The sequence below is a fragment of the Ambystoma mexicanum genome, chromosome 5q, assembly GCF_040938575.1.
Source record: "Ambystoma mexicanum isolate Mex_15411 chromosome 5q, UKY_AmexF1_1, whole genome shotgun sequence".
Taxonomy (NCBI): Eukaryota; Metazoa; Chordata; class Amphibia; order Caudata; family Ambystomatidae; genus Ambystoma; species Ambystoma mexicanum.
The window spans coordinates 401,829,796-401,851,585 of record NC_090933.1 but is presented as its reverse complement, the minus strand read 5'-3'; the positions used below and the strand labels follow the sequence as shown (position 1 = coordinate 401,851,585).

The 21,790-nt window shown below is 47.0% G+C and overlaps 1 non-coding gene across 1 annotated transcript; it reads right to left on the bottom strand.

Moving 5' to 3' along the window:
• Positions 1-13,628: 13,628 nt before the first annotated feature.
• TRNAQ-CUG (transfer RNA glutamine (anticodon CUG)) lies at positions 13,629-13,700 on the bottom strand. The gene has a single exon. It is a non-coding gene; the product is annotated as a tRNA-Gln (tRNA).
• Positions 13,701-21,790: the final 8,090 nt, after the last annotated feature.

Here is a 21,790-nt window from a genome sequence, read left to right as displayed (position 1 = left end):
AAATTGGGAATTGTTTTCCTTTCGTTTTGTTTTTTTTGAGATTCAGTACCTATGTGTTAAAAGTACTGAGGTATAGTGACCTGGGGAGGTCATAGATAGGTAGCAAGAGGACGAGGTTGATCTTTGGTTAAAGGATTGTCCAGCATTTGTGTTTAAGAGTCAGGTCAACACGTCGATAAAAGGCTCAATGTCTCTGTGTGGTTGTTGGATGAAGGGGTATGCCACACACTGCACTTGGAGAAAGATATAAATATGTGTTTTAATGCAATATATAGCACACTTTCTGAGAAAAATTAACTAAAAAGCCACAGTGTTTGCTATTGTTGTGTAGGGTAACAGCAATCCAAAACATGCAAGTCACCAACAGTGCACATGAACATTAATGCTTTGCTATTAAAAATGCCATGCCACAATTAAAACATGTCCAACTGGCTGCACAATATAGACCAGTGTAGACACGTAACAACATTACGGTAAAGCATGCCAGGCCACATTTAGACATACCTAGACTGGTTGCACCAAAATGCCAGTCGAAGCAATAAGACTCATCAAGAAGAGAGCACACATTCAAGCCTGCGTCTCTGCGGCCTCTAACAACATGGCCAAACTCTTTAAAATATGCAAGGAACTGGCCAATCCTATTGCGGTTGCTACCTCTCCTGTTCCCTCTACAGGCCCTCTGTACAGCTTTGGCCTCTCGCTTCTCTGCTAAAACTCAGGACATCCTGTCCACTATCTCCTCTTCCTCTCCCTCTTCCTCTCTCGCTCCCCTTTGGCCATCTCTCCCTCTCCTCCTCCTTTCTCATCTTTCTCTGTAACACCTAACAAGGTTTCTAGACAAGTCCCATCTATGGAAGTGTCATCGAAACAGGTGCTCGTCTGCTCCTCCAGAACCATCAAGGACCACGTTGACACGATCCAGCCTTGGCCGAATTCTGTAATCACTCTTTTGCCACTGGAACTTTCCCCTCTCCCAAATTCTTGGAAAAGCTGGCCAACTGCCAGTTTACACTCCACACTGAATCTGTTGGTTGTCTCCATGGCCATCAGTCTGGCACCAGAGCTGCCAGAGGCACGGAAACTGCTCTCCTGAACACCTGTGAAGATGTGATCTCTAACCTTGATTCCAGCATTCCTTCTGTCCTCATCATCCTGGAACTTTAATCTGCTTTCGACATGGTCAACCACGCCATCCTAATCAATTGACTCTGTGAGAACCTGGGCATCATGGATCAGGCTCTGGAGTGGCTGACCTTCTTCGTCTTGGACCGCCACTCCCTTGTCCAACTTTGTCCCTTTCACTCCGCCACCTCCTCAAAGGGACTCTTCCATTTCTCACTTTCCCCCCAGAAGCTCACTGTCTCCAGAATTCTGGTTCTCGCTAGGCTGGACTACTCCAACAGCCACTTTCTCAATCTGCCTTCCTCTAGTCTCCACCCTCTGCAACTAATCCAGAATAGGACTGTGAGACTTATCCTTGGCCTCAAGCCCAGGGACTGTATCTCTCCATCCACGAAATCTGTCCACTGGCTCTTGGTGGCTGCAAGGATCAAGTTGAAGACCCTTTTCATTGTCCACAAGGCTTTCTGGGGCTGGTATCTGCACTACATCCAACACTATCTTCCAAAATACCTTCCTTCTCGAGCCCTAAGGGTTAGATACTTCTCCAGGCAGAGAGTGGGGGGGGGGGTTAGATCCTTCTCCCCTGCAGGCGCCTCCCTCTGAAATGGCCTCCCTGACCCTCCCAAACTTGAGCCGGACCACCTGAAGTTCAGGAAGCAGCTCAAAAAGTTCCTCTTCTCCTCTGCTTTCTCTCTCGCTCCCTCCCCTGCTGACCTACCTGTCCGCTGTACCAACTGGTTGCTTGGCTACCCTCTGTCTCAGTGAGTCCAGGCTCTTTCTTGATCAGTCACCCTTCCACTGCCTCCAGCCCTACCATGCAGTTATGGGCTGTAACTGTAACCCTACAGTCCCTTGTTCTCCTTGCACTACCCAGAGCCGTGGTGCCCTGGCAGCACTTACTCAGAGCATTTCTGCCCTGTTTTCCCCTCCCCTCTCCCTTGCACTTCCCCCTCCCTTTCCCCTTGCACTTCTCGTTCTCGCACTTGTACGATCTGAATGACACAAGGCTTAGTAAGATCATTTGTCTTGTCCTCCCTCAGTTTTCCTTCTCTTGTCTTGTGGTACCTAAAAACACTTGTGTACAGGTGCGTTATATATGACTTATCATATCATAACATATCATTTTTATCACAGATGCCCAGAAAAATATACAGTGCTGCAGTAAAAAAACGGCTAGACTGGCAGAACCCAAATGCCAGTCTAGCCAGGTAATTACACTTTGCAGGACTGCTTTATCAGAAATGCCCAGTAAAAAAGTCTTACCAAACTGAGGAATTACCAGACTGGCTGCACCAAAATGCCTCTCTAGCCACTAATACCACATTTCATGCCTGCTTAGCATGGACATGGACGACCATTATGATTTACTGCACAACCCAAACCCCCACACATCCCTTCTTCCCCCATCCCCTACTCCAACCGCCAAAATCAGCTCATTGGCCCAGACTTACCTCCACATCCCTCTTCCTTGTCCCAGTGCTTACGTATGAGGCTCCTTGCCTCACTGGTAAGAACTGGAGGAAGAGTGGGACTAGGAGTAATGAAGATTACAGGTAGCTAAATCAGGCATTACCTTCATGTACCTCTACCTTATCCCAGTACTTGTGTATGAGGCATAGTGCCTCAAACGCAAGTACTGCCTTATACACAAGTACTGGGATGATGAAGAATAGGGCTAGGTGTAAAGAAGATTAGCAATAATTAATCAAGGCATTAAACACAAGTAGTGGTGCAACACCATTGAGCTGACTGGGCTTCAGCACTAAATTGTGGGCTATGTTGTCTTGACCAGGCTGGCCTTCAGAGCAGTTGTTGGACAGAAAAGGATACAGATTGAATTGAAATTGAAATTATGATGTGGGTTTAGTACTTGCATGACAGGGGAGTGATTGGAAGGGTAGAGCGGAAACAGGAGACAAGTCATTCTCACAGCAGCCCATAAGTGGGTGCTTTCAGGCCTAAATGAGAAAGTTAACTGCATGTAACATTGAAGCTGCACTAGAATAGTCTCATTAAAATGCGTAAAGCAGTTAGATAACCCCACACAAGTAAGTTTGCTCCTCCCACCACACGTGAAGTTAGCACCTCTACCAACATTTGAAAAGTTATCCCCCCTATTGGGCAGAATGGGGATCGGGAGCCCGGCAATACCACCATCCGCAAATGGGCAATTACCAGCCCATTCATCTTGTAGTGGGCTGGTTATTGCCCAATCACGGGAGGCGGTGCCGGTAGCGAGCATGGCGGTAGCCGTGCCTGCCATACAGGCACTGCTACCGCCATGCTCGTAATGAGGTCCATTGTTTCTTTTTGAAGTCACTCTGACTTCATAAAGAAATTATTTCCGTTAAGCACATTTTGCCTCATACACATACACAAGTACTAGGATGAGGTAGAGGGATGTGGAGGTAATGCCTGCCTTGGTTACCTGTAATCTTCATTACTTCTCGTCCCACTCTTCCTCGTCCCAGAGGCAAGGTGCCTCATAGGTAAGTACTGGGACGGGGAAGAGGGACGTGGAGGTAATTCTGGGGTGAGGTGGTGAATTTGGGGGTTGTGGTCTGGGGAAGGAGAGGGTACATGTGGGTTGTAGGGGTTGTGCGCTAAATGGTAATGGTCATCCATGTCTAGGCTAAGCAGGCATGCTATTAGTGGCTAGACTGACATTTTGGTGCAGTCAGTCTAGTCATTTCTTACTGTGGCTTGACTTTTTTTTTATTGGGCCTCTCTAATAAAGCACTCTTGCTAAGTGTAATTACCTGGCTAGACTGGCATTTGGTTGCAGCCCTTCTAGCCATTTTTTACTGTGGCACTGTATATGTTTCTGGGCATCTGTGATAAAATAACCATGATAAGTGTTATTGCTTCGACTGGTATTTTGGTGCACCCATTCTAGGTATGTCTTAATGTGGCGTGCTATGTTTTACTGTAATATGATTATTACGTGTCCAAAGTGGTCTACATTGTGCAGCTAGTTGGACATGTTTTCATTTTGGCATGGCATTTTATTTTTTGTAAACTTTATTTAAGCTTGGCAGGTACATCAAACTGCAACATCGTCATAACAGAGATCACATGTATAAATCGTCTCTACAACAGCTATGTGGATCAGCACTAGTATTATGCATCACACTTTGGATCCTTAGGTAGGTATACCTGGAATTCTCCCCATATGTCTTTTGGTATCGACGCAACTGGCTGCATTCTGATATATGTATCTTCACACTCACCAATAGCAAAATAAAAGGTGTGATGGTGTTGCTTGTGTTTCCATGCACAGGGGACCTGGCCTCGCCGTTCGGGCAGGGCTGCCCCCATAGGTGGCAGTACCTGACTGATTTGCATATGACTGGACCCCTTTTGCAATGGCATAGAAGGGCTAAAAAACAGCGGTGTGGAAGGTTGCCCAGAGCAATGCCAGTGGTTCAGACTGATTCAAAACCTTCCACCATCACTTTTTTGGTTTCCCACTTACCAATCCAAGGTAACTCCCTCAACCAGTCCGTCACAGTAGGTGGCTGTAGGTCTTTCCACTTGCGTAGAATACAACGTTTGTCTACCATGCTTCACACATTCAAATAGGATCGCATCCAATTCCCTGGAGCACCCTACCACCTCCAAAATAACATGCTCATGGGCAATTTCTCGATATGCCTCCTAAACATAGTAGACAGTACATAATATATCCCTAGCCAAAACCTCTCCAATTCTGGGCAGGCCCATAACATGCACATAGCCCGCATCAGATTTTCCACATCTCAGGCAACTACCATCATGCGCAGGGTATAATTTCCACAATTTGCACGGCATGCAGTGCAGCAAATGTAGGATTTTGTACTGGAATATGTAAGGAACTCATGGTGGCAACAGTAAAGACAGACACAAGTGATCACAGTTCAAGGGTGTTTATTCAACTGGATGCATGGGTGAGAAAAACGCAGAATCTAAACCTAAAGCTAAGATGGGTTCAAGCTACAACCATCAAACAATAATAAGGCAGCCCTACTAGCGTCTTGTCAAAATAAAAAGGCCTTTTCTAAAAGAAAACGATTGCCAATCCCTACCACTCAGTTACAAAAGAGTGTGGGATAATGTTCACCAGAAAAAAAACAAGTTTTCACAAAATGTAAGTCAGGATGGCATTAATGGGGTCGCCCGTCCCCACATTTTAAGCACGGGACAAGGAAGAGCCCCTGAACACAGCACACTCCTGGGTCTCTCCAGCACAAGACTCCCAATTCCATTAAATGATATCAGAACCTTCAGGGGCCAAGTCTCTTTCGACAAAGTCTCTTGCCTTAGAAGGCCTGCTGGATCAAAAACAACAAAAGTTATTTCGGTGATCTTGCACATTGGGTGAATTCTTTTGCCCCTTGCATCTCCCTCTGCCAGGCTCGGATCCTTCTTGCAATGTGGGCTTCCCTCTGTCGGGTTCACTATGGTCTTTCACTCTGAATAGCAATACTATCATGATGCAGGATTTACTTCTCTTAAAATTTCCTTTAGCATCCCTCTGTCGGGTTTCAAAAGCCATCTTTAACACAACTCATGAATTTCTAACACAGTTCATGATTTGCTTCATCTCATCAGAAAGCGTGGTTTCCCTTTTCCTAGCTTTCTCTTGGCAATAATTCAGAGATATGATATGATATGTGTTGTAATGTGTATCTGAGGTGAGGTGGTGACATCACTGTTGTATGGAATGTGGTGATGTCAGAGTGTATGGAGTGTTGGCGGTGTTATGTTCGGAAAGCTGGTTCTAAGGTTTACAGTTGAAAGTTATGCTGGCTTGAAGGGACATGCCGATGTTTCATCCTGGCAACTTACTGACAATAAACCTACAATTAACTTACCTGCTGCTCCGGGTTTTCTTCAGGTACCAAGTTATTACACTGGCGACGAGGATGGGATGCTGTCGTGGAGGGGGCAGCTGTTGAAGCCCAGGAACATCGCCCTCCAATCCTCATGCCCTAGTTACAGCCAGCAGCTCTGGCCCCAGTGTCAATGATCTGGGTGCCACTCTTCAGCAGGCCGGGTGGTGCTGATGTGAGTGTTGAGTCGGCACACAAGTCGGTGTGCAGTGCTTTTGGTCGAGTCTTGGCTGGCTCATTCCAGATACTCTTCAGCAGGCCGGGTGGTGCTGATATGAGGTTTTGAGTTGGCACACAAGTCGGTTTGCGGTGCTGGTGGGGGGCACTTGGTCGTGTGTCCCATAGGACGGGCCCTCAGCAAGCCATCGGGTACTGTTTGTGCCCTGTACAGTGTGCAACCGGTTGGGTATCAGGCGGCGTCAGGTGAGGAGCAGACAGCGCTATGCCTGCCTGGAGTGCAATAGCCCCTCCTGCCTTGCTTGGTGGAAGAGTGTGTAGTGAGGAGAGGCGGTGTGGAGAGTATTGCCAGCAGGCTGGGTGGTGCTGGCTACGGTGGTTCCGTTTTGTCCGGGGCAGCTGGACATGAGGAGCGTTGGTGAGGTGTACCACTGCCGCGTTCTGGTGCCCAGTGTTGTTGGGGAGAGGGGCGCCAGTCCACATGCGTTTTCACGCAGCGTTGGAGAGGCGACCGCTGTTGTGTGCTGGTGTCCTGTGAGGCAGTTGACTGGTGTCCTGTGGAGCTATCGAGAAGGGCTGGCATCATGGAGAGCGCCAGTCCCGGTGTGGCGCGGCGCCACAGACAGTCAGTGCGTAGCGCCTGCTGTGAAACCAACAGTGTTGTTCTCTCTGTGCTTCCAGTGTGCAGAGTGATGACGTCGGGGAGTCATCACTGTGCATTCCAGTGCGATCAGCTGGAACGCGTAAGAGAATTCTTGCATGCTACGTGTACAGCGCGTGCCCAGGGAACGTTGCACCGGAAGTATTCAGGATGAGGTGTAAGGTTGCCTCCAAGTTATGGAGGATATTCTCTTTTGAATTAAAGAGTGGCGTTTCAGCACGGGAAGTGCCGGAGCGTGTGTTGGAGACTGCATTGTCGACAGCCTGCCTCATCGGAGTGGCTGTTGTGCATTTCATGAGTGCAGTTTAGAAACATGGATGTGTCGGTGCCCCGTGCCTTGTGAGGGGCCACATGAAGAGGACAACATGTTTTTTCTCGGATTTGTAGTAAGGTGTGAGGCCAGTGTGTATGATGTTTTGTCTTTGTGTTGTGGCCTTCTGTAGTGTGTCGTGTTCCTCTATGATGTTAAGGGCCAGTATGGGTGTGAGTGTTTCTGTTGTGGCCCATATGTTATTTCACTCTTAAGTTTAACTTAAAGCGTATACGTGCAATGAATATGGTTGTGATTTGCTATTTAACCTGTTCCTTTCTTGCAGGTGCATTGTGTGGGGGTACATGGACTCGTGGGTTGCTGGTTCTAGTATTGCGTACTAAATGATTTTGAATATGCAAATATTATTTTTCCTTTACAGGTGGGGTCGTCGTATTGGTCGGTTGGCCTGGACTTGCAGGTGGGTGTTGGACTCGTGGGTCATTACATTGTTTGGTTGTTGTCCAATTAGCGGGTTTCCTGTGTGGTGATAAGTTTTCTGACAAATGGATCTCAACTTAATTGTTTTTAATTCGTTGTCCAGCAGGATCCCACTATGGTTGTTTATTCAGACATTAAGGAGTGCAATTGCATCATATTGTTGTAGTAATACTATGCTCACTCCGTCTCATCTGTCTCGTGCAAGGCGCATGAGTTGTGTGTGTGGTGTGATGAGTAGCGGGGTGTAATACTTGGCAAGGGCTCAATACTTGGCAAGGGCTCGGGACTCTGAAGGGGTGTAGTATGCCCCTTAGGTCGCAGATATTATCTGCTATGGTGAGAGGTGTGTTGTTAACAATTTTGGTTGTTCATGGTAGCCTGACGTATGCCGGGGGTCTCATTTCCGTATGTGCTAGTTGTGGTAGCCTGGTTTATGCTAGGGGTCCCATGCTAGTTCCCTCTAGTTGGGTTGTTTTTTTAGGGGCGTTGGCGGTCCCTTGTTGGTGCGTGAGGTTCAGGTTTAGGCAGGGACTAGGGGTCCTAGGTGTGTGTGTGGCTGTGCTGTGGTGGTGCAGTTGGGCTAGACTAGGGGTCCTAAGTGTGTGTTGGTGTGCTACAGAGTTGCAGTTGGCTGGACTAGGGGTCCTAGGTGTGTTTTGGTGTGCTGCGGAATTGCAGTCGGCTGGACTAGGCGTCCTAAGTGTTTGTTGGTGTGCTGTGGTCTTGCAGTTGGCTGGACTAGGGGTCCTAGGTCCTAGGTGTGTGATGGTGTGTTGCGATGATACAGTTGGCTAGTCTAGGGGACCTAGGTGTGTGTATGGTGTAGTTGGGATCTCGCAATGGGGTCTCGTCATGGTGGTTCGGGGCGTGTGTTTTGCGCAGTCTTGTTGAACTGTATTTCTTAGGTGTTCTTGGTTGTGTTAGGTGTGCTCTGTATAGGTGCTGTTGTGAACTCAAGTAGGGATAGTGTGCTTGTTGTTGCTCTTGGTGAGCTGGGGTCTTGCCCGGGGGTGGGTGCCCTGGTGCCCTAGGGTACAGACTAGGAGGGTTTTTTGTGCACGGAGGGTTTGGCTAGTTAGGTAGTGTACTTTTGGGGAACGCTGGGGCGTGGCAGGTCCTGGTTTCAAGGGGCTGCTTGAAACAGGTTGCAGTGCTTAGTTTATTATTTTTGATTCTCGAGGGTATTTCCAGTTCTGTTTTATGGGTGGAGTTAGCCCTTAATAGACTGCGTTGGGTTCCTCATTGTTGTGTTTTGAGAGGAAGGAGTGGAGTTGGAGATGGGTGTGTCCTGGAGTTGGAGTTGGGATGTGTTTGATGACACGGGTATGGTTATGTAGTCCAATTTGTTGGAGGCACATTTAGAGACTGAATTATTGGGTGCCATGTAGGTTATGTTTGTCCCATGTTCCGTTGGTTTCGTTGCTAAGCACATTTCCCTAGTGTCATATAATTGGATGTGTTGAGGGTGATAGTGAGCTCCAGGTGGCAGTTTTTCTTGTCGTCAGTGGAGTTGGGTTAGTTAGTGCATTACGTGTTGGCCACACGTGTATGTAGGGGATTGTGTCAGTGATAGTTTTAGTGGAATTCCTCCTTTTTCAAGAAATGTAAGGAGGGAGAGGTGTTGTAATGTGTATCTGAGGTGAGGTGGTGACATCACTGTTGTATGGAATGTGGTGATGTCAGAGTGTATGGAGTGTTGGGGATGTTATGCTCTGAAAGCTGGTTCTAAGGTTTACAGTTGAGAGCTATGCTGGCTTGAACGGAACTGCGATGTTTCATCCTGGCAACTTACTGACAATAAACCTACAATTAACTTACCTGCTGGTCCGGGTGTTCTTCAGGTACCAAGTTATTACAATATGATATTATATTTGTATCGCGCTTGTACAAAAGTGTTTCAGATTGCGACAAGGCAAGGGAGGGGAACAGGGGAGAACACAACAGCGATCTTACAAGGTCCAGTGACATTGACAACGCGCAAGTGCATGGGAAAGGGAAAGGGGAAAAGTGCATGGAAGGGGGAGAGTAGAAAGTGCGGAGCAGAGGAGAACAGATAAATAATAATAAATACAAATTAATAGATAATGGAGGCAATAAACAGTGGTAGTGCAGCCAGCAAGTGCTGTGTTTACGGCAGCAGAACTGGGTAAGTCTGATAAGTGCATAAAAAGAAGAAAATGGGGCGGTGGGCGACTGTATGGGTACAGATACAGTCCCCAGTGCAAGGGGTGGCTAGGAGGCCGTGCGGGAGGGTGGCAGGATGAACAGGTACCTGGCCTCGGAGGACAGAGGGTGGCTAGGTGCACGGTGTCAAGAGAGAGCAGATCAGCAGGGGAGAGGGGGAGCTAAGGCAGAAGAAAAGAGGAAGGTTTTGAGGTGCTTCCGGAACTGGAGATGGTTCTCCTCAAGTTTCAGACTGGCAGGGAGGCTGTTCCAGAGGGAGGCCCCAGCCGACAACAGAGATCTACCCCCAGCTCGTTTCTTTGAAAAACGACTGACCCTGATGGAGTTAGAGGTAGAGGAGCGAAGAGCTCAAGAGGGGAGGTATTTGCAGGGGGATAGCTGAAAGTATCTTGGACCCAGGCCCCAGAAAGCCTTGTGGACAATGCAGAGGGTTTCAAATTTAATCCTTACATCCACTGGGAGCCAACTGAGAGATTTCAGAGCTGGAGAGATACAATCCCAGGGCTTGAGGCCAAGGACAAGTCTTGCATGCCTGTTCTGGATTAGTTGCAGAGGGCGAAGAGTAGAGGCAGGTAGATTTAGAAAGAGGCTGTTACAATAGTCCAACCTAGAGAGAACCAGAGCTTGGGAGACAGCGAGCTTCTGGGGGAAGGAGAGGAAAGGCGGAGTACCTCTGAGGAGGTGCAGTAGGAAGTTTGACTTTTTAGATACCTCAGAGATGTGGGCGGAGAAGGAAAGCGTAGAGTCAAAGATGAACCCAAGGTTCTCAGCCTCGCAGGTGGGGGTAGGAGGAGGGCCAAGAGTGGCTGGCCAGAGAGAGAGGGGAAAACATGGTGAAAGTGTGCCGATGAGGAGGATCTCCGTCTTGCTGGCATTCAGGCAAAGATCATTGGCGGCACACCAATCTTGAATGGCAGTTAGGCAATCAGAGATGAGAGAGGGAGAGGAGGTGGCCGATGGCAGCCTGAAAATGAGTTGAGTGTCGTCAGCGTAGCACTGGAAATCTGATAGCAATGCAGTGGGCAAGAGTTGCCCGGTATTGGTTGAAACGCCAGGGCGAGAGGTTAGATCCCTGGGGAACACCACAGGTAGAGAGGAAGATAGATGATAGGAAGGACCCCAGTTTGACCTGGCCTGGTCGATCATAGAGGAAAGATGTCAGCCAGGTCTAGAGCCTGATCAGTGATACCCAGGTTATCACAGAGACGGCTGAGCGGAAGAAAGCAGAGAGTTTCGATTGTACAAGGGATTTGACATGAACCTTGTAGGACCACTCTAACACCTCACACAGCCCTTTCCTAGGGCTGTCTGGTATTTACAGTTTCAACACAAAACAAAAGGGGTCAGCGAGAGTCCTTTGAATGAGCACTCCTCCAGGGCCTGACCACTCTGCAGCTGGCCATTGTCTGGGCTTTCCCAAAAGTTCAAAAACACCCAAGTTCTTTGTTCCCAAGTTCCTTGCATTCATATAATGTTGCCACTTGCAACCTTAGGTTCAAACACAGTTCGGTGTTCTATCAGCTTCCTCTGACTCACCGGCTGTGTTGAACCCGTTGGCTTGTCTTGCTTCTGGAGTCAAGGACGGTACCATGGTAGCCAGCATGCTTCACCACCTGTGCTATCATTGCTGGAGGGCCCCGTGCACCGTTGACATCGATTACTCCACACGGCAGCTGTGAATCCCGGTCTTATGATTTCGTGTTCTGAGGTTTTGCGGGTCTTAGTTTAAAAGGCCAAGGGCAGTTCCCCCTTTGTCGTCCCTCCAGGTCTTGCCACCTTTCTCCTCCGTTTGAGCTGCCGGACTGGTATAGCTGTTTTCTCATGCGTTCGGCCTTGCTCGTAGTGTGCTCTTGTGCTCCGCCTTTTATCCCTGTAGGGAAGGTAAAGGGCTGTCAGCTGTGCTTGGTTACTGTTAATTGCCTGACTCTGCCTGACCCTTGAGTTGGGACATATCAGGTGAACGGCTGTGGTGTTAGTCCGTTGTCTATCATGGTGTAAGGAAGTGTGTGTGTCGGAAATGGGCTTTAGGGGGGATTAGAGCTTCTAAATATCTGACAGGGTAGGATGGGGAGACGGTTTTACAAGGAATGGGGTACCGCATCTCAACCTTTGGTGTCCCACTTCCACTTCCCGAAGACCCCTCATCCAGTTGATCCTCCTCCACTGGTCCACCTCCAGGAACTGAATCCAGTAGTGATGGCTGTGTTCTGGCCACCTGGATGACAGATCTCCAGATACTAGCGGGTGAGACACCTTCAGGTTTCTCACAAGGAGTTTCAGTCTCATATTCATTGACACTGCTTTTGTGGGCATGCACATTGACCCCCAAAGTTAATCTGTTATCTGCAGAGCTAACTCTGCCACCCACTTCCCTCCGGCCTTATCTTCTGCCTTTAGGGTCCCATCCAATATTCCCTTGTGCAACGCGGCCAGTAGCTTGCGGCAGCCATAGGAATTAGATATGTAGGCAAGCAGTGCATTCTCCAGGGGCTCAACCGGGCAGCAGCCCCACGTATTTTGCACAGCTGCTCTCAGCCTGTAAAACTGCAGCAAATCTGTGGGCCTGCCCCTATGCTCCTCCTGCCAGGTTTGGGATGACAGCAGCTGTCCCTCCGGAAACAGATCCCCAAGGACCTGATACCTCAGTCTGGACCAATGCACCCACAGGGAAGCGTCCCATGGAGGGGAGAGTTCCGGGAATCGCCACAGCGGCAACCACTGGTAGTATGGTCTGCACACAGCCATCCTAGAAAGGATGGCCGACCAGGCACCCAGCATTGCCTGCACCAGATCAACCAGCATTGCATTTTTAATAGCAAAATATTAAATTAATTAAAGCATTATTGTTTCTGTGCACAATTGGTGACTTGCATGTATTGGAATTTTGGAATGGTGTTACCTTACAAAACAATTGCAAAACGTCTGGCTTTTTAGACCATTTTTCTCAGAAAATGTGCTGTATATTGCATTGAAAAACATCTGTATATCTTTCTCCTAGTGCAGTGTGCAGCGTTCCCCTACAACAGCATGATCATCGTGTGAACTGCACAGCGTGCAAGCCAAGTCGCCTGGAGTGTGGGTCAACCCTTGATTTGTTGCCGAGTTTAGGGGCGGGGGTCTCAGCATGGATCGCAGGGAGCCCTCATATTTGGTGCTACGCCCCTGAATGTATTCCTATGGAATCCACATCCTTTTGACCAGGTACAAATCCAATGCAAATTACATCAGAATCCATTTCATGTCCTCATGAAAATGCCATGCAGGCAGGTGTGAAATGAGACACCGGAGGATGCGGGGCGGAGATCTTACCCCCGCTGTGCACCTCCTCCTTGTCATTGCAGGAAAATCGGGCGGAGAGGGAAATCGGGGTGTAAAAGCATTACACCTTGCTTTTACACCCCGATTTACCAGTAAACCCCATTTGAAATTAGGCTGAAACTGATGATAAAATTGAGTTGCAAACAAGAATTGTTCGAAACACTGTCAGCCTGTAATTTGGCACAAATCCATGTCTTCAGAATATTTGTTTCCTCTAATTTTGCCAGCATGAGGTCTGAAATTTATGGAAGTATTAAAAGAGTAATTTGCTGATTTTTTACCAACTTTTTACCGCCAATATTAAAACTGAATTTACAACTGATTTCACATGCAAAATTCGTGTGGGACACCCCCACATAGCTCCCGATCAGCCCTCAAGCGCCTCCCATCTCTGTAAAGTCTTTATCTCATTTCCAATCTGTTTTTCCTTTTTTTTAAAAGGCTAGTGAATTTCATAGCAGTGATTGTTCTGCACTGAAAAACATGTGCAGTGAATATTCGCCAATTAAATAATTGGCCAACTGAAGAAACATTTTAAAAGGACAGGTCCCACCGAGATTTGAACTCGGATCGCTGGATTCAGAGTCCAGAGTGCTAACCATTACACCATGGAACCAACTGCTGGCATGAATGTACATACACCCTCTCCTCAGAGTCACATAACGTTCCTCCACGAAGTTGTGACATGATATTGGGCTAAACTGTTGAACTAACATCCCACCTTATAACTCATACATTACAATGTGAATAATCAGTTTGGCAAATGTCTTTATAAATATATTTTTTTTATTTATTTATCTGCCCAGGGGCATCGTGGCGCTGTTACAGGTTGCTCGCTTGCCAGGCAGGCATATCATACACTTTTAAGCGTATAGTACAGTAACAGGCCTTAGGGAGGAAAGTCAGTACAGCGCAGGCATACTGAGCTGACACTAAGGTTACACTTATAGTTATTATACTATAACTATAGTTCTATAAGCTTATATATAACTATAGTTATGGTTACCGTTACAGTATACATACATATACATGTTGCTATGTATAGATACATACAGGGAAACCTAAAACTGCACTTGAATTTACATTCATATTTAATAAACTGCACTTGAATTTACATTCCTATTTAATGTTCAAGTCGCAAGCATTGTTAAATGTCGTTGTTAAGGAGCTTCACACTCATTGCACGCTAATGTATTCCCAACAATATCATATGTTACATCATCTACTACATTTGGCACGCACATGAATGACATCACTGGTGATGTTTTATGACATCATCCATGCATTTCCGATGGATGTTTACCCAAAAAGTACAGTGCAGGCATTGTTGATGGAAATGCTCTCTCTTATCATCTGCTACAAAGTACACATTATACAGCGCAGGAGCGAATTCAGTTCATCCGGGAAATGAAAGGGTCAAGTATTGTCCTATACATGTGGTTCGACATGACACAAAGGATGAGGACAATGTGTGTGTACTTTAGATATGTACAGAGTGTTGGTGTGATTGTACCGCTATGCCACCAGTTGTATTAGATCTCAGAAACATGGACACACTCGGAATCCAGTCAACAAATACAGCGAGTGGGAGTTGTGTACACAGATTGGTCATGTAAACTCGCTGTGCAAAATACAAACCATTATTTTCTGGGACAGTTACGGACTCCCCGAAAGCGACTTTCCATATCTGGTCTTTTCCAAAGCTCTGCCGGGATTTACAGCACCCGGTTTCTGGTTACTGCGCGATTTCAGATGGAAAGACGATGCTATTTGTGCACACAGGTGTTTAGAGCGGGACCAGTTTGCACTCCCCACTGACTGGCCAGCTTCAGGCCAGAGCCCAGACTGCTTGTAGACATTACATTCATAGACACCTATAGCATTCCTATCACCAGCAGACAGCCATGCCGCGCGCCCATTTATGCACATTTACAACAGACCAATAATCCCAGGAAACAGAAATGTGTAATGTGGCATTTGCACTGTGCCCAATTGCCACTGGGTTGCCCTCAAGGCGCTTTAGGTCATGCGACACTGCGAAGCAGGAAAAGGAGATCAATGAAATCTGCATTTCGTTGTGTCTCGTAGGCCTTTTATTCGAAATCCTCATCAATATTCATGAAAAAAGGTTACAAACAAGAACATTCCAAAGCAAATAGTTTATCAGCAATCGACATTTCTTTGTTTTTGACCGAATTTGTGAGGTTTCCCAGAAAGGTAAAAACTGCCAATGTTTCCTCCTTACGATCAGTCAATTTACATAAAACGTATACCTCAGTTACTGAATATGCGTCATAAGTAATTTATAATGCGCGGGGTCTGGGATTCGAACCTCTGCAGCTCTGCGTGATCTTGCATTCAAAGCTAAGGCGTTGCCCATGTGCTATCCACCATTCACACTCCAGAAAGTCCGGATGCAAACATCTCTTTCTTCTATGGGGATTCTACTTCAGGAATGCAGCATAGACACGATTATGAGGAATTCAGTGAGCATTTGTGGGTTAGCTGTGCTACAGGCAGGACATTCAGTCTAAAGTGACGTATATGTCCTGTTGTAGCTTGGGAATATGTCATTGAGATGAAGTTCAGGGACCATGTTGATTTTGAATGGCAAATAGCCTGGAAAGCTTGTCAAATTAAGGGAACCAAGAAACAGGGTTTCCAGATGCAAGCAGTCAGGTTTAGCCTTGATTGGCCTGACTGGCTCTTCCATAACTGCAGCGCCTTCCTTCAGAGGGCGCGGCATCCCTATTCCATGCGATAGGCGATGAAGGCGCGCGTACAACTTCCACGCTTTGCATTTGTGGACGCCACAGCGTCTCTGAACATCTCATTATAAAGTCTTAGGTCATTAGATCTGTTTAAGCGTAACCAAATCTAAAGAAGTTCACCAAGGGCCACACATCGAAGTGCTCTGGTCCCAGTTTCCATGTGACGTGTAGTGCAGCAGATGGTGCTTGGGGTGTATATATGTCCAATGTGGTCAAGGGCAGCTGAGAGCCAGTGTGGGAGTTTAGAGTGGTCATTGCGCCATAGCGTCTTTTGAGAACGTGTTTCCCTTTTGGCTCATTGGGAGGTCCATTTTACATTGTCCTGGAAACTGACCCCCAAATAGTAATGAAGCCATGCACGCTGAAGCAGGTCCCCTTCAATAGTGATGTTTGTTTTCATTTTGCATACAGAGCTGCAGACCATTACCGCCGTTTCAGAATGATTAATGGAAACTCCTCTTTCCTTGCACAAGTCTCTTAGATCTGTCAGCTGTCTTAGAATGCCCATCTTGGTCTTTAAGATTCGTACTCTATCAGCTGCATACATAAGGATGCCAGCTTTATGCTTGGCAAGCAGGGGACGTCAGTATTTGAGCTTGAAATTCTTTAAATCGGGTCACGGACAGTGGCGTAACAAAAGCTCTGGGGGCCCCCCTGCAAGCCATGCTGAGGGGGCCCCCCCAAGTCGGCAACAAATCACGAGCCGTGCCACACTTTGGGCCGCCCTAGATTACCACGCTTGTGCAGAACGCACAAACGTGTTGATGAAGGGGTAATTAAAAAGTATTGTGAGCTAGTGGCAATACTTTAAGAACATTGCAAATTCAGTTGAGATTAAACCCCACAGTAGCACCTAAATGGGTATGTTGACACTGAGTTAAAGGCACGAGGTATCTAAGAGTCAAATTGAACTCGTGAGCTACTGACCATTGTGTTTTCTTTAGGCAGAGTGATGTCCTTCTAGGCACTGTACACTATTTAGTTTTGTATAGGCAGGATGTCACAGGGTTGAGCACTACACTGAGTTTTGTATGGTTTTGCAAACGTATTTTATGATAATTGTTGTAAAAGGTTTTTAGGAATTTTTACAATTTTACATGGTTTTAGAAGGTTTGTATTTTATATGAAATAAAATTGGGAATTGTTTTCCTTTCGTTTTGTTTTTTTTGAGATTCAGTACCTATGTGTTAAAAGTACTGAGGTATAGTGACCTGGGGAGGTCATAGATAGGTAGCAAGAGGACGAGGTTGATCTTTGGTTAAAGGATTGTCCAGCATTTGTGTTTAAGAGTCAGGTCAACACGTCGATAAAAGGCTCAATGTCTCTGTGTGGTTGTTGGATGAAGGGGTATGCCACACGCTGCACTTGGAGAAAGATATAAATATGTGTTTTAATGCAATATATAGCACACTTTCTGAGAAAAATTAACTAAAAAGCCACCATGTTTGCTATTGTTGTGTAGGGTAACAGCAATCCAAAACATGCAAGTCACCAACAGTGCACATGAACATTAATGCTTTGCTATTAAAAATGCCATGCCACAATTAAAACATGTCCAACTGGCTGCACAATGTAGACCAGTGTAGACACGTAACAACATTACAGTAAAGCATGCCAGGCCACATTTAGACATACCTAGACTGGTTGCACCAAAATGCCAGTCGAAGCAATAAGACTCATCAAGAAGAGAGCACACATTCAAGCCTGCGTCTCTGCGGCCTCTAACAACATGGCCAAACTCTTTAAAATATGCAAGGAACTGGCCAATCCTGTTGCGGTTGCTACCTCTCCTGTTCCCTCTACAGGCCCTCTGTACAGCTTTGGCCTCTCGCTTCTCTGCTAAAACTCAGAACATCCTGTCCACTATCTCCTCTTCCTCTCCCTCTTCCTCTCTCGCTCCCCTTTGGCCATCTCTCCCTCTCCTCCTCCTTTCTCATCTTTCTCTGTAACACCTAACAAGGTTTCTAGACAAGTCCCATCTATGGAAGTGTCATCGAAACAGGTGCTTGTCTGCTCCTCCAGAACCATCAAGGACCACGTTGACACGATCCAGCCTTGGCCGAATTCTGTAATCACTCTTTTGCCACTGGAACTTTCCCCTCTCCCAAATTCTTGGAAAAGCTGGCCAACTGCCAGTTTACACTCCACACTGAATCTGTTGGTTGTCTCCATGGCCATCAGTCTGGCACCAGAGCTGCCAGAGGCACGGAAACTGCTCTCCTGAACACCTGTGAAGATGTGATCTCTAACCTTGATTCCAGCATTCCTTCTGTCCTCATCATCCTGGAACTTTAATCTGCTTTCGACACGGTCAACCACGCCATCCTAATCAATTGACTCTGTGAGAACCTGGGCATCATGGATCAGGCTCTGGAGTGGCTGACCTTCTTCGTCTTGGACCGCCATTCCCTTGTCCAACTTTGTCCCTTTCACTCCGCCACCTCCTCAAAGGGACTCTTCCATTTCTCACTTTCCCCGCAGAAGCTCACTGTCTCCAGAATTCTGGTTCTCTCTAGGCTGGACTACTCCAACAGCCACTTTCTCAATCTGCCTTCCTCTAGTCTCCACCCTCTGCAACTAATCCAGAATAGGACTGTGAGACTTATCCTTGGCCTCAAGCCCAGGGACTGTATCTCTCCATCCACGAAATCTGTCCACTGGCTCTTGGTGGCTGCAAGGATCAAGTTGAAGACCCTTTTCATTGTCCACAAGGCTTTCTGGGGCTGGTATCTGCACTACATCCAGCACTATCTTCCAAAATACCTTCCTTCTCGAGCCCTAAGGGTTAGATACTTCTCCAGGCAGAGAGTGGGGGTGGGGGGTAGATCCTTCTCCCCTGCAGGCGCCTCCCTCTGAAATGGCCACCCTGACCCTCCCAAACTTGAGCCGGACCACCTGAAGTTCAGGAAGCAGCTCAAAAAAGTTCCTCTTCTCCTCTGCTTTCTCTCTCGCTCCCTCCCCTGCTGACCTACCTGTCCGCTGTACCAACTGGTTGCTTGGCTACCCTCTGTCTCAGTGAGTCCAGGCTCTTTCTTGATCAGTCACCCTTCCACTGCCTCCAGCCCTACCATGCAGTTATGGGCTGTAACTGTAACCCTACAGTCCCTTGTTCTCCTTGCACTACCCAGAGCCGTGGTGCCCTGGCAGCACTTACTCAGAGCATTTCTGCCCTGTTTTCCCCTCCCCTCTCCATTGCACTTCCCCCTCCCTTTCCCCTTGCACTTCTCGTTCTCGCACTTGTACGATCTGAATGACACAAGGCTTAGTAAGATCATTTGTCTTGTCCTCCCTCAGTTTTCCTTCTCTTGTCTTGTGGTACCTAAAAACACTTGTGTACAGGTGCGTTATATATGACTTATCATATCATAACATATCATTTTATCACAGATGCCCAGAAAAATATACAGTGCGCAGTAAAAAAACGGCTAGACTGGCAGAACCCAAATGCCAGTCTAGCCAGGTAATTACACTTTGCAGGACTGCTTTATCAGAAATGCCCAGTAAAAAAGTCTTACCAAACTGAGGAATTACTAGACTGGCTGCACCAAAATGCCTCTCTAGCCACTAATACCACATTTCATGCCTGCTTAGCATGGACATGGACGACCATTATGATTTACTGCACAACCCCAACCCCCACACATCCCTTCTTCCCCCATCCCCTACTCCAACCGCCAAAATCAGCTCATTGGCCCAGACTTACCTCCACATCCCTCTTCCTTGTCCCAGTGCTTACGTATGAGGCTCCTTGCCTCACTGGTAAGAACTGGAGGAAGAGTGGGACTAGGAGTAATGAAGATTACAGGTAGCTAAATCAGGCATTACCTTCATGTACCTCTACCTTATCCCAGTACTTGTGTATGAGGCATAGTGCCTCAAACACAAGTACTGCCTTATACACAAGTACTGGGATGATGAAGAATAGGGCTAGGTGTAAAGAAGCTTAGCAATAATTAATCAAGGCATTAAACACAAGTAGTGGTGCAACACCATTGAGCTGACTGGGCTTCAGCACTAAATTGTGGGCTATGTTGTCTTGACCAGGCTGGCCTTCAGAGCAGTTGCCGGACAGAAAAGGATACAGATTGAATTGAAATTGAAATTGTGATGTGGATTTAGTATTTGCATGCCAGGGGAGTGATTGGAAGGGTAGAGCGGAAACAGGAGACAAGTCATTCTCACAGCAGCCCATAAGTGGGTGCTTTCAGGCCTAAATGAGAAAGTTAACTGCATGTAACATTGAAGCTGCACTAGAATAGTCTCATTAAAATGCGTAAAGCAGTTAGATAACCCCACACAAGTAAGTTTGCTCCTCCCATCCACACGTGAAGTTAGCACCTCTACCAACATTTGAAAAGTTATCCCCCCTATTGGGCAGAGTGGGGATCGGGAGCCCGGCAATACCGCCACCCGCAAATGGGCAATTACCAGCCCATTCATCTTGTAATGGGCTGGTTATTGCCCAATCACGGGAGGCGGTGCCGGTAGCGAGCATGGCGGTAGCCGTGCCTGCCATACAGGCATGGCTACCGCCATGCTCGTAATGAGGTCCATTGTTTCTTTTTGAAGTCACTCTGACTTCATAAAGAAATTATTTCTGTTAAGCACATTTTGCCTCATACACATACACAAGTACTAGGATGAGGTAGAGGGATGTGGAGGTAATGCCTGCCTTGGTTACCTGTAATCTTCATTACTTCTCGTCCCACACTTCCTCGTCCCAGAGGCAAGGTGCCTCATAGGTAAGTACTGGGACGGGGAAGAGGGACGTGGAGGTAATTCTGGGCTGAGGTGGTGATTTTGGGGGTTGTGGTCTGGGGAAGGAGAGGGTACATGTGGGTTGTAGGGGTTGTGCGCTAAATCGTAATGGTCATCCATGTCCAGGCTAAGCAGGCATGCTATTAGTGGCTAGACTGACATTTTGGTGGAGTCAGTCTAGTCATTTCTTAATGTGGCTTGACTTTTTTTTTATTGGGCCTCTCTAATAAAGCATTCTTGCTAAGTGTAATTACCTGGCTAGACTGGCATTTGGCTGCAGCCCTTCTAGCCATTTTTTACTGTGGCACTGTATATGTTTCTGGGCATCTGTGATAAAATAACCATGATAAGTGTTATTGCTTCGACTGGTATTTTGGTGCACCGATTCTAGGTATGTCTTAATGTGGCGTGCTATGTTTTACTGTAATATGATTATTACGTGTCCAAAGTGGTCTACATTGTGCAGCTAGTTGGACATGTTTTCATTTTGGCATGGCATTTTATTTTTTGTAAACTTTATTTAAGCTTGGCAGGTACATTAAACTGCAACATCGTCATAACAGAGATCACATGTATAAATCGTCTCTACAACAGCTATGTGGATCAGCACTAGTATTATGCATCACACTTTGGATCCTTAGGTAGGTATACCTGGAATTCTCCCCATATGTCTTTTGGTATTGACGCAACTGGCTGCATTCTGATATATGTATCTTCACACTCACCAATGGCAAAATAAAAGGTGTGATGGTGTTGCTTGTGTTTCCATGCACAGGGGACCTGGCCTCGCCGTTCGGGCAGGGCTGCCCCCATAGGTGGCAGTACCTGACTGATTTGCATATGACTGGACCCCTTTTGCAATGGCACAGATGGGTTAAAAAACAGTGGTGTGGAAGGTTGCCCAGAGCAATGCCAGTGGTTCAGACTGATTCAAAACCTTCCACCATCACTTTTTTGGTTTCCCACTTACCAATCCAAGGTAACTCCCTCAACCAGTCCGTCACAGTAGGTGGCTGTAGGTCTTTCCACTTGCGTAGAATACAACGTTTGGCTACCATGCTTCACACATTCAAATAGGAACGCATCCAATTCCCTGGAGCACCCTACCACCTCCAAAATAACATGCTCATGGGCAATTTCTCGATATGCCTCCTAAACATAGTAGACAGTACATAAT